Here is a 14,352-nt window from a genome sequence, read left to right on the forward strand (position 1 = left end):
AAAAATAATTTTATTTTCGAGGATTTCTTTGTATCTCTAGCACTTACCAAATTTAAATGAACCGCTCAGAGTTTTATGTACAATTAATCTTGGATACCTAAGCTTATGTACCTAAGCTTATGTTTCTCAAACTGGGGTACTAATATCTCCTGGGAAAACTTAAATTTGTAGCAGGGGTACTTACACCCAACAAAATAGATATGATAGATAATTTTTCTGAAAAATGCCAATTAACTCAAGAGAAATAAATTTTAGGTTCACACAAAAACCCATATGCAAATGTTTACAGCCACTTTATTTATAATCACCAAAGACTGAAGAACTCAGCTGATTAATGGATACTCAACTTTGGTGTAGCCACACAATGGAACACTACTTAGTGATAAAAGGGAAAAAAAGATTGATTCATGGAACAATATGGAAAAATTTCAAATGCCTTATGTTAATAAAATAAGCCAGGCTCAAAAGGCTTAATAGTGTATAAGCCCAATTATATAACATTCTGGAAAAAGACAAATTATAAGTAGAGAATAAATCTGTTGTTGCCAGGAGCTAAGTGGGAAGGGGTTGACTACAAAGGGGCATTTTTAGGGTGATGGATTGTTATATATATTGATTGTGGTGTGGTTACATGACACTATACATTTGTCAATACTCACAGAATGTACACTAAAAAGAGTACATTTTACTATATTAAGTTAAAAAATTTAAATGGCAAGAAGCCAATGATAGCAGAACGTTATAAAATGTGGGCTTTTGTAATTTGTTACATTTTCTGAAATAGTTTAGTTATGTATTTCCAAATTTCCTTTCTTACTTTTTTTTTTCTTTTTTTCTGAAATGATATCTTACTCTGTTGCCCAGGCTGGAGTGCAGTGGCAGGATCATGGCTCACTGCAACCTCTGCCTCCTGGGTTCAAGCGATTCTCCTGCCTCAACCTCCCAAATAGCTGAGAATACAGGCACACGCCATCATGCTTGGCTAATTTTCATATTTTTAGTAGAGGCAGAGTTTTGCCATGTTGGCCAGGCTAGTCTCGAGCTCCTGACCTCAGGTGTTTCACGCCTCGGCCCCCCAAAGTGTTGGGATTACAAGTGTGAGCCCAGCCTCCAGATTTTCATTCAATTAACCATACTGAAAAATTTATCCTAAGAAAATCATAACAATATGAAAAATCTATATGGATAGTGCTATTCATTATGTTTTTAATAGGTGGAAACACTGCCTTATTGCTTTCACTTGCATTTCAATATTTGCTAGCAAAATTTTATATTTTTCTTAAGTTGATTAGATAATATTATGAAAAAGTAAGGTTAATATTCCCCAGTGTTTGAAGAGAAGATCTTCTGTTCTCAATAAACACTCAGAGCCATTCATTTCTATGAAATATTTTCAGATAGCCTGAGATTTAGTAAAATTTTTACTGTTGTAGAAAAATAAACACATTGAAATAAAAAAATATGGTTGCTATCAGGGTGTTTAGTACGATTTTGGTCTAAGAGTCTTTAGAACATTTTATCATTGAAAATTTGTCCTCAAATTTTAATTTTTCTAATTCAGTCAGAACCCTTGAATTTCATGTTTAGTATAAGAATATGGGAAATGAAAACTCCAAGTTTCATGCATTTATTTTCCTTGGGAGCTTACAGTTTTGAACTCAACCCAAACTTTTCATCCTTTTGAGTTCATTTAATTTTGGCAAAAGGCTCCTTTTTGTTCACGGGGCTTTTAAAGTGTCCATTAGATACTGCAAAACAATGTTTTGAAGAATGAAAAATAGATGAATGTAATCCACAAAATGCTTCCTTAAAAATGGCCATGTATTTTAAAAAATAAATGCAGAAAGTGCTACTAAAAATGTGCTATAATAAGGTGAGAAGGTAACTTTGTGGGTGTGAAGACCATCTGTAGCAATGACAAAAAACTAGAGATACAGTGCCTCCTCATTTGTTAATTTGTTCACCAAATGTTTCTTGAACATCTACTACGTCTACAATGTTCTATGCACAGTGATTTTTTGCAAAGTAGACAACAATCCCTTTCCTCATGGACCTCACGTTGTAGTTTACTCAGAAATGGGAACAGGTAGAATTTAGTTTATCCTCAGCTGTTTTTACCTTTTTGCTAAATACATACTGTCTTATGTAAAGTTAATGACATGTATAAAACATTAAAATGTGAATTCTCCTACATTTTTCTAGTCAATCGTTCTCTTACTTCCAGAGAAGACAGTTTTCCTGTCCATAAACCTTTGCCTTTCCCGAACTTAGATTCTCAGTAGGTGACCGACCTTCTGATTTTATTGAGAAAATAGAATCAATCAAAAGAGAACTTCCCTATCTGACCAAATCCACTGGCCTGCATCCTTTAGGGCTCATAGCCACTGCCTCCCTTCCTATTATTGTTCAGGAGGAGCAAAGGGCCTATTTTAGGTCAAACCATCCCCTCAGGCACTGCATTCAATCCCCTCTTGCCTACTCACAGTGTTTGCTTCTATAATTATCCACTGTCATTCCTAGATCATCAGTTTTTCCATTAGCATAAAAACATGATATAACATTTCTAATCTTAAATAAAAAATTATCCCAAGATGCCACATCTTCTGGCAGTGGCGATCCCATGATTCTCCCTTTCATAGAAGCTCCCTGAAAAGATTATTTATAGGTGTGATCTTCTCTTTTTTTACCTCGAGTTCTCTCTTGGAACTACTCCAATTTAGCCTCACTCCCCATCAATACACACAGACAACTCTGATTCAGGCTACCAAAGACCTCCAATATTGACATTGTCAAAGTCAGTGTCAATATTCAGTCCTCATTTGAAGAGATCATGACGGAATTGTTCACTTCCTCCTTCTCGAAAACATGTCTTTACTTGACTTTGAAAATATCCCCCATGAAGTCCCCCTTTCTACTGTCGCTAAGCCTCCTTTGCTGTATTATCTTTCTCTTCCAGACTTTTACGTGTTGAAGTACCCAGGACTCAGTCCTCAATTTCTTTTCTCTACCTATACTCACATTCGCATTTCAGGACTTCAATACCTCCCAACTGCTGATCACACCCAAATTATGTTTCTAGCTCAGACTTTTCTTTGAATTATAGATTACTTATAATGTCTGATTGGATGTTGCACCAGCATCTCAAATTTAGGGTGACTAAAAGTGAACTTATTTCTCACCTTTCTCCATTTCTACTCCTTCCATAGTGTTTTCCATCACAGTAAATGGCATTTAATCCACTGAATTGCTAAAGAATCTTAGGGTCATCTCTCACATCTTTCTTTCTTTGGTTCCCCAGTCTCAACTTAGTAGCAAATGGTGGCCGAAAGATGACCATTTGGACTCTTAGAGTCCAAGCCACCACGATCTCTTGATCAGACACCTGCCTCCCGGTTGGTTTTCCTGTTTTTATATCCAGATTGCATTACACTCCCACTCTAACCATCCAATTGCTCCCTATAACATTTAGACTAACATCTCAAGGTTTTACTATGGCCTACCAATACCTGTATAATCTGTCTCTGACTGCCCCTCCAACTTCATTTCCTAACACCTTCATCTCTATTATCTGTCTACGTCTTTCTTCTCAAATACTGCCTACCTGGAAAACTCTTTCCTGAGATTTTTTTTTTTTGCCTGTGGGGCTGCCATGTTGCTTACATGGAATGTGAATGGTGTCTCCTACTTTTATGATAAGTAGCTGCATTATTTGCATGTCTCATTTATTTTCTTCATATTATTTATCCCTCCTCCCTGATGCATTGTTTACCAATAATTAAGTTACCCAAGTAAAATGTAAATTCCATGAGAGAAGGAACTTATTTTATTTACTTCTTTGCTCTATTATAAGGGTCTGATACGTAATAAACTCCCAAGATATATTTGATGAACTAATTGAGTTGCCAGATTTAAAAAATAAAGATATAGAATGTCTAGTTAAATTTAAATTTTAGAACAACAACAAATAATTTTTTAGTGTAAGTATGCCTCAAATATTGCCCAAATTTATCTGGCAATCCTATAAATTAATGAATTATTAACCTGCAATTAAGGGCAAATGTCTAATATGTGTTAAGTATTAGTAATACTTATTACTAATACTTAAAAAGCAATCTTTTCTGCAGAGTAGGCCCTCAGGTGTTTGACAACTAACGAAATTTGAAAAAGAATATCTTCTCAGCCTTCAGTCTGGTATCACAGTATGCTAGCAAATAGATCTATTTGGGGATAGATTTTTCATGTGTGCTATTGATTTAACATGAGGACTTAGAAGAGGCGTCTATTTAGCCTGGCTAAAATTAAAAAACAAGGCAATGAAAGGTTTTAATGCAGACTGAGCACATTGAATTAATTATAAATATCAGGGCTGAATTATTTCTAGGCAAGGGTAATTAGGTGAGGATAATTAGTTTAAATATTATTTAAATAGCACAAAATAGAAGACAGGAGACCAGGCTGAAATGTGGAGCTATGGGTTGTGAATTCTGAACATTTTTTTCATTTAGGTGAGTAGTTGACTTATTTGATCATCTTGGGCCTCCATTTCTCCATCTGTTAAAGTAACAGTCCTTGACTCCTTAATTTCTAAAAAATTTTCAAAGGCTCCTTTGACTTATACTGAAAAATATATTTCCTAGATGATAAAGAATTTGTAAAAATTATGTATATTTTGCCGTGGTTGGAAAACTGTGTGGGTGAGTGCGGCAAGTATAAACTTAAACGTCAGTTTGGCTAATTATGTTTTAAACTTCATTTTACCCAAAAAATGTGGTATTTGTTTATTCACTCAACCAAAATTTATTGAGATAGGTTTGGTAATGACGGTGCTGGCTTTTGTAGACACCAAGTGACTGTAAGATTGTTGCCACCCTCCAAGGAGCTCACGGCCTGGCCTTAGGAGACAGACATGCCAATGCATTTCCAGTAAGAGTTGTGGTAGAAGTAAATGCCAGGTAGCAGGAAGGCAGAAAAGAGGAAGAGATAAATCTCTCCCTTTTAGTAGAGGTAGACGTGAGGATAAAGGGAGTTAGAAAAGATCCTATTGAAAAGATATATCTTAAAAGATGAAGCAGATATGACATTTCAGAGTGACCAATAGACACAGTTGCTGCTTACGTGTGACTTTGTATAATTCTTTTATTCTTTCAGTGCCTGTTTTCTAACCCATGCAATGGGGTTAATACCCACCTGCAAACACTTGGGCAGGGTTGAGCGTTAGTGAAAGTGCCTGACACATTGGGTTCAGTATGAGTTCCTCAGTCAGAACCAAAGTTTAAGAAAACAGATACAGACTTTGCATTGAAGATGTTTAGAAATTTCTGAAGGCTTTACCACAGGAGGTTATTAGTGTAGTCCATGTCAGAGATTTAAATCATCTTCAGTAAACTGAGGAAAAAAAAATGACACAGAGTCATAGCAATGTAACTTAACTTATCGTTCTTTTTATTTTTTGAGGAGTGTTACCTTTTTAAAAATTTCAAGTTTGAATGTCTATTTTGAAATAAAAATGGAAAATAACAAATTTTTACAAAATTTTCACACAGGAACACACTTTAAGATACCCATTACCTGCTACATTTACTTAGAAAAGTTACAGACCTAGTAAAAAGAAATAGCTGTCATTAACTAATGTGAGTTTATTTTCTGAGCAACAAGAAATTTCACGTGAAGTGTCAGAATGAAAGCCAGTAAGACTCGATGGTGCAACGACAGCTCAGCACCTGGTGAGTGAGGAGGCCTGGAGCTGCCTCCAGGGCTGGGTGCTGAGCTGTGGCCTCAGAACTAGATGCCATCTAAAGTCACGTTTGCCATGGTCCTTTTCTTTCAGTGAGCAGTATAAAACATTATTATTTTCAGCCGGGTGCGGTGGCTCACACCTGTAATCCCCACCCTTTGGGAGGCTGAGGCGGGTGGATCACGAGGTCAGGAGTTTGAGATCAGCCTGGCCAAGATGGTGAAACCCCGTCTCTACTAAAAATATAAAAATTAGCCAGGTGCAGTGGCAGGTGCCTGTAATCCCTATTACTCTGGAGGTTGAGGCAGGATAATAGCTTGAATCCAGGAGGCGGAGGTTGCAGTGAGCCGAGATCGCACCACTGCACTCTAGCCTGGGCGACAGAGCAAGACTCCATCTCAAAAACAACAAAACAACAACAAAAACAAGCATTACTATTTTCCTTTTACTGCACTTCAATAGAAAATAACATGCTTAATGTTCTCATTCATAAGGGGTTGTTGAACAATGAGAACACATGGACACAGGGAGGGGAACATCCCACACCTACTCCCGTCACGGGGTGGGAGAGCAGAGGAGGAACAGCGGGGGGTGGGGGGCTAGGCGAGGCATACCATTAGAAGAAATACCTAATGAAGATGACCGGGTGATGGATGCAGCCAACTACCATGGCATGTTAACAGACCTGCACGTTCTGCACATGTACCCCAGAACTTAAAGTATCATAATAAAAAAAGAAAAGAACATGCTTAAAAATTTTACTACAAAGAGTATTATGATTTTTATTGTGACTCACCACCTTTAGAACATTTCCACTTTAGAAGTTTCTGGTTTGGTTCACTTTCTTACTTGGCGATGGTGCCCTGGCAGCATCCTTCACACACAGCCTGTTTGAGGAAGTGAGCTGCAGGCCTTCTGTGAAGCCATGGTCTATGGCTCTGCCTTCATGGGTCAGCTGCATTACGTCTCTGCTTAAACTCAAACCATCTGCTCTCAAGTTACAGAGAGCCCAGTGCATTGATTTGTTGCTTTCCTTACATTCCAATTTTTATTATCTAAGTTGTATTTTCTTATGTGCCTATAGAATTTCTTCACATTACCTGGCTAATAATCAACACTTTTGGGTTTTTATATAATAGCTCTTCAGATATAATAGCTGGCATGTAAAGCTCAACTGATTTGCAAAGGAACAAACCAGAAGATCTTTATGCTGGTGGATCAGCTGCATCTCAGCACTTTGTCAACCCCTGTATGGGTGTTGTGTTTTAGCCTTAAGAGTCAACTTAGTTTGCTCACACTTTCTCAAGTATAAAATATCAGTTTCTTTTTCAATATTAAACATTTTTTTCCAACAAAGGTGTTCAGGATAAACATCATAATACCATATTCTCAAATAAATGGTCTAAAAATGCAGTTGACTCATCTTTGTACATCAATTCTAAAATAAAGGTCCAAGCCTCTGACCATGCCCATGATGCATAAGTTCTCCCACATCATCGTTTCTATAATTTGACAAAACAGTCTTAAGTGGGGGGACATCATAAAAATTTGTTACTACAATATTTAACTTTTTCATGATTACTTGAAAATTCACAGGGAGGGGAGCACTGCACACTGGGGTCTATTGGGGGGAATAGGGGAGGGACAGCGGGGGGGGAGCTGGGGAGGGATAGCATGGGGAAAGATGCCAGATGTGGGTGAAGGGGAGGAGGAAAGCAAATCACACTGCCACGTGTGTACCTATGCAACTATCTAGCATGTTCTGCACATGTACCCCAAAACCTAAAATGCAATTAAAAAAAAAGAAACTTCATAGCATGGAATCACTATAACCTGATAATCATGAAAGCTGTGAATTCACAACCATTTCCTATCATGACTGCACCATTATCCATTTATATTTATTTCGAATTAAATTTAATTGTGACTACCTGATTGTGAGCTTGAGGTAACTTCATAGTGTTCTACTCTACGGAAGGAGTAAGTCTCAAAGTCCCTTCTGCAGCATGAGACTAGGTTAAAATGAGAGGGAAATACAGTACCAAGTCTACTGTTTTCTCACTTGGCATACAAACTAAAAAAAAAAAAAAAAACAAAAAACTCTAACCGACCATTTGTTAAGTGATAAAAATACAGTTCTTTTGTGAGCATGAACACAACACACGGAATCTGTTTCTTTGCATGGAAAGTAGCATCAAGGGAAAAGGACTCAAATTCTCTTCCCACCTTTCAGTTAAACCTGGTAAGAATGTGCATAAACTCAAGCTTGTCAGTGTATAGTTTTAGCATGGCATAAAGTGACTGGATGAACCAGGAGACATCCTTTGAATTTCTTCAAGAATAATAACCAGGTCCCATGGAATATGCACACAAGAAGTCAGCTTCCACTGGTATTTTGTGACACTTCGTGTCATCATTAATACCACTGTCTGTTTCAATGCCAGGGTCCAGTTCTATACTGTGGCAGGGCTGAATAATGAAAAGCTGGGGTTTTCCAGTTAGATTTCTGCAACAGTTCACTCTGAGAAAACTTATTTTTTTCTAGTGAATAGGTCCATTTGTTCCAGCCTAGGCTGGAGTACAGTGGCTCAATTATAGATTACTGCATCCTTGAACTCCTCAGCTCAAGCAATCCTCTCGCTTCAGCCTCCTGAGTAACTGAGAGTACAGGCACACATCACAAAAACTGAATAATTTTTTATTTTTTTAGTGATGAAGTCTCACTATGTTACCTGATCTCAAACTCCTGGTCTCAGGCAATCTTCCTGCCTCAGCTTCCCTAGTAATTGGAATTTCCGGCATGGGCCACCAAACTCTGTCTCATCTCTTAATTAGGTTATTTGTTGAGTAGTTGCTGTTGAGTTGTATATTCTGGTTATTCACCACTTAGATATATGGTTTGCAAATATTTTCTCTTATTTTGTAAGTTACCTTTTTACTCTGTTGTTTTTTTCCTTTACTGCACAAACATTTTAAGTTTTGAAATAGTCCATTTGTCTATTTCTGCTTCTGTTACCTGTGCTTTTGATGTCATTTCCAAAAAAGTATTGCTAAAACTAATGTCATGAAGCTTTTTTCCTATGTTTTCTCCTAGGAGTTCTATAGTTTCAGGTCCTATAGTTAGGTCCATTTTAAGTTAGTTTTTGTATATAGTTTAAAATTAGAATTCAACAAACTCTTTTGCATCTGGATATCTAGTTTTCCCAACATTATTTATTGAAGCAACTATTCTTTCTCCATTGTATAGCCTGGGCATGTTTTTCAAAGATTATTTGACCACATATGAGAGCGCTTATTTCTTGGCTCTCTGTTCCATTCTACAGGCCTACATAATTGTCTTTACACAAGTACCTTACTGTTTGGATTATTATAGCTTTGAAATATATTTTAAAATCAGAAATTTTGAGGCATCTAGCTTTTTCTTTTTTTCCTCAAGATTGTTTTGGCTGTTAGGTCATTGTAATATTTTTTAAAATTTATTTTTTGGAAATTTTACCAAAATCTAAAATTATAGGAACTATTTATAGAAATTTTCTTTATGATAAATGATGTTTTACCTATTGTTATTCTATGCTCTCTTAAATATAATAAATTTTCCATTTTAAGCTGTATTCACTATTTTCTGGCATTCAAAAAGCCATATATTTACAAGGAACAACCTTAATAATTTAAAATGAAACAATCAAATCTATTTCTATGAAATGTATAGTGTTTGACAGTACATGATTTATTTGTTTACCCAGTCTTTCATTGAACAACTATTGAGCACCTCCCATGAGCCTGGCAAGATAATAGGTGCTGGATCCAGCTCTGAAGATGAAAGACCTGGTCCTCACCATTATGAAACTTATGTCTCAGACAATAAACAAATAAAAAATTGTGTTTAATATTATTATTTCATCAAATTACTTGCACAAGAGACTCACCTAGGGGGACTTAGCTCTTACAGTTCTGATGCTTTCTTTACAAATGGCTCACAGAGCTTTGAAAATTGGTCAACTGATGAAACTATGAAAACCTATTTCCATAATAATCAGAGTACTTCAGCTTGGGGTCTTTGGGAATAATGCTTATTATTACGTGTCTTATTTGGCAAGTCTGAAGCTCACTTTTCTCCATCTGTGAACTGGAGATAAGACAATCTCATCAGATGGTGATTAAACGAGGTCACGTGGGTAAAGTACATATTGGTTAGTGCTCAGTAATTCTTAGCTACTACTGCCATCATCATTAAACATTAATCTATTTTTATTAATGCCCAGAGACAAAGAAAGTAGGGTAATTGTCTTAGGTAGCATAACGAGAAGGAAGCTCTGGCAACTTCTCTTTTAAACTTCTTAATGATTGCTGACTTATAAGAGAATTTTGTTGCAGGCAATGTTTACAGTATCTATTTTGACTTCACAGTTATTGATCAAGTGAACTGCAGTGAACTTTATTTTGGTTATTTGATAATTGAAGAAACACTATATAAAAATCATAGTCAAGCAATCATAATCAATACTGTTAACTAGTAGCTTATTTACTTCTCCATAGTGTGCCTTATGCCTGCATGAAGTCACTACCACTTTGCCACGATGGTTACCTGTAGACTTCAAACAAGAAACTGTAATATATATGAAGATGCAGTTTGCATCAATGACTAAAATGACCTTTAAAAAAAGAAAAAGAAAAATATATGTGTTTTATTTTGTGTCCCTCACTTCCAGTGTATATATAAAAGCAAAACATTTATTTAGTACATTCGATAAATATTTAGAATGTCTGCTATGATCCAGGCTCTCATTGATAATTCTAAGCTTTATCTGACAAATAGGATGTAACTGATAACTTTACAACCTGGAAGTCATAAGTAACATGGTTTTTAAAAATGTCATTCTTTATAAAAAATTCTTTTTAAAAAATCCTAAAAATACACTATAACTCTTAAAAAATTGTCATGAAGCATTTATTATGGAAAAAGATAGGCTTTGAAGATAGATAGATCTGAGTTTAAATATCACTTCTGTTACTTATTAGCTGTGTAAAGGACCTCTCTGAACTTCACTTTCCTCTTTGATAAGATGGTGAGTGAGGAGGATATCTAATTCATATGACTGGCTAAAATAATGTAGATAAGACATTGATCTCAGTAGAGATCAATACATCCTTATTTTCTTTCTGTTCTTGACACTGTAAGATAGACTTTTCAAGTCTAGATGCAGATATATATTTTTATACATTCATTGGCATCCATTTTGTCAACAGAAAATTGCCAAGTAACCCCAATGAGACAGGAAGTATGGACATTTGGATGGCTACTGATTTGCAATAAATAAAATATATAATTAATGCAAATCAGTATTTATATACATTTGCATAAATACTAGTTTCTTTATGCAATGCAGAGTATGAACAACTACTCAGAGACCTACTGTACTCAAGCAATGGGACTTCCATTAGTATTGGCCAGTTCCTCAGAAGTTGGGGGATCAATGCCATTCAATCAAGCCAAACAGAAGCAGAGCATTGCTTTCCCACACACAGTGTGAAAATCAGGGCAACTGACATTTTTATTGCAGGCAAGGCTGAATGATCAGGAATGCTTATACATTAATAGGGATACTAGAGTCAGCAAAGCATGAACTGAATGAGATCACGGTAGTCTGGAATGTTGTCTTTAAACCAGTGTTGAAGGTGACATAGAGAAAGGATGTCATTTGATTGACTCTTTTTGATTCAAGGGCCTTGGCAGGCTGAGGTCCAAGTAGTGTCAGAGACTTGATGAAGTCAATAAACTGCATGTTTGCTCAGTGTTCAAGTGGGATGTCCCTGAGCAGCTGACACACAGGTTTGAAGCTCTAAGCATTAGGGGCCTATATAATGAATGTTCCAGCACCCCATGTCCCATGTACTCACAGAGGTGTGAGGATTCTAGGAGGTCAAGGTTTCACAGGGAATCAGAAGAAATAGGGAGCATTTGGGAAGAAATGGCCATTGTCAGAGTTTTCCCTCTATGATCCTGAGACTGACTAGATCCTTGCTTGCCTAGCTCCAATGCTGTCCCAGCAGTATGGGGTGCCTAGAAATTCTAGTACTCTGAGTAGTAAAGATGACAAGGTCTGGAAAAGGAGGGCTTTCTGATGGTAGCCTGCTGCATAGAATAAAGAAGTCACTTAAATAAGCTCTCCACTGCTGAGATATTTGGTTGATAATTGCATTTTTGACTTGAAGAAGGAAAATTGAACCAAATACATTCTTTAATTTGGAGCAAAGTAAGCCCTGAAGGTTATTTTTCAGAATAAGGGTAGCCTGAAGGCTATTTGGCTTTGGTTTATATTTAACTATCTCATATACAAGCCCCAAATTCCTAGACATAAAAAAAATTACTTTTACCCCCAAGCAACTGTTAACTATAGCAAGAAGAGTTACAAAAAGCAAATTTTAAATTCTGGGACTGGTGTGAAATATATCTCTTGGATGGAGTGTCTTTTTCAAAGCACATTATGAACAACTAGTTAAAGGCTTTGCATTTCTACATAGCTGTTAACAGATTTGTGATCTAAATAATCTGTTTTGAGGAAGAAGCAGAGCAACTGAGATTAACTATAGGATATCAACAACTACTCCCAATCTCTATCCGAAGCCCTAGGCTTTTGTTTTACACAAGTCTCTTCCTTTCTCAAGATGTCTGAAACATATTATGAAATCATGACAGAATGACCCTAACTTCTAATATTTAGGCATGATTCTCATATAACCTGTACAATGTCAGAGGGCTGTTGTCACTTTTCTGGCTTCGGTCCTTCCCATTCAAAGGAGACTAAAAGCTTTTACATTTGCTCCAAGTAGAACTAAATTTCCGCAAATCTCATTTCACTGACTCATAAACTGCTCCTTTTTTTCTGCCTCACGTTAGCCAAGTTTTTCATTTCCTGCTCTAGGTTTCTATGATGTTTTCTGTTTCTAACAATGCTCAAAGAGGCAGCTCTAACATGGTGTGCTAAATATGAACACTGTTCTTGGTTACTGCCAGTATCTATTTCTATAACACCCATCTCTTCAGAGACCATTCCTGTCCTTGCTCAGCACTGCACAAGTTGCTGGGACCAGTGTGCTGCCATCTTGTACCAGTGCAGATCTCAGAGTATTTCACTCTAAAATTATGTTTGTATGCCTTAGGGTGCAAGTGAGTCCCGTCCAGGGTGGATTAATATAAGGGGAATCTGCATGCCAGACATGGTGGTACCTCAATCAGCCCTTCACTCCTTACCCACTTTTCTCTGAATCTAATAGATTGTGACTTGACTCTCATGTTCCTTAGGAATAATTCTTTTCCTGGTTTGAAAAGAATTCTTCCTGGTGGGAAGAGATTGGCTCATTGGAGTGGATTTCCCCTTTGGGGCTGTCCTCATGACAGTGAGTGCATTCTTGGGAGATCTGGTTGTTTAAAAGTGTGTAGCACCTTTCCCCTCACTCTCTTCCTCCTGTTCCAGCCAATGTAAGAGGTGCCTGCTTTCCCTTTGCCTTCTGCCATGATTGTAAGTTTCCTGAGGCTTCCCAATCCATAGTTCCTGTGCAACCTGGACAACCATGAGCCAATTGAACCTCTTTCCTTTATAAATTACCCAGTCTCAGGTAATTCTTTATAGCAGTGTGAGAATGGACTAATACAGCATCAACTTCTGTAAATAGCTCTCTGGTGTCCTGTCCCATTTCAACTAGTTCCTTAGTGAAGCACAGGTTATGATACAGAAAATAAGAAAGAAGACCTTGAAAGAAAGAAAACTGGGAATCAAATCAATGTAGACAATATAAAAGCATATTTACTTTGGTCCTGGGTGGGGTGGATGGGAGGAGGGAGCTGGGAAAGGACAAGGGTCCTGAAAACCACCAATGTAAGGCATGAGTGAAGGAATATTGAATAATTTCCCCTGCCCCCAACTGACATTTTGTTGGCCTGTACCTAAACAAATAGGATTGAGAAACCTGTTTAAATGCCTCCTTATCCTAGGCAACAAAATGCTACCACTCCCTGATTGACACCCTCCTTCAAGGTCTCTTTGACTTTGTCTCCTCTCTCTAGTCCCCTCAATAACTCTGCTCTGGGTACAATGACCTGTCTTCTGTTGCTCAGCTATACCAAATATGCTATTTTCTCAAGGTCTTTGCACTTGCTTTTTCATTTCCTCCAGGTCTGTGTTCAAATTTTGCCTTCTCAGGGAAGTCTTCCCTGTCCACACTATCTAAATTAACAACTGCCTACTCTCCAGCTTATCTTACTCTACAGTGGACATCTGTCATGCATGATTTTCTAAAATATTTTGCATACCCTCTTCTATTATTTTAGTAGTTTCCCATATTGTGAATCAAATGTAAACTCCAATTTTTCTAATGTAGAATTTTAAAAAAATCTGGAATTTCCAACCTCCCTCAGCAGTGGAGTGTAGATACCACTGCTCAGATGGAAGGCTATGATTTGGAAGGCAGCTGTGTGAAAAGCAGGCTGAACATGGACACTCCTTGTGCTAATGCAAGTGTCAGCAGGAGCCCTGAGCTTCTGTGTTGGCAGGAGTGAAAGCAGCCTTCCCACCTGTGCCAAAGGCAGTGTGGTGTAAAGGTCGGTGGTGGCAGCAGCA

Source organism: Callithrix jacchus, chromosome 7 (assembly GCF_049354715.1).
Source record: "Callithrix jacchus isolate 240 chromosome 7, calJac240_pri, whole genome shotgun sequence".
Classification (NCBI taxonomy): Eukaryota; Metazoa; Chordata; class Mammalia; order Primates; family Cebidae; genus Callithrix; species Callithrix jacchus.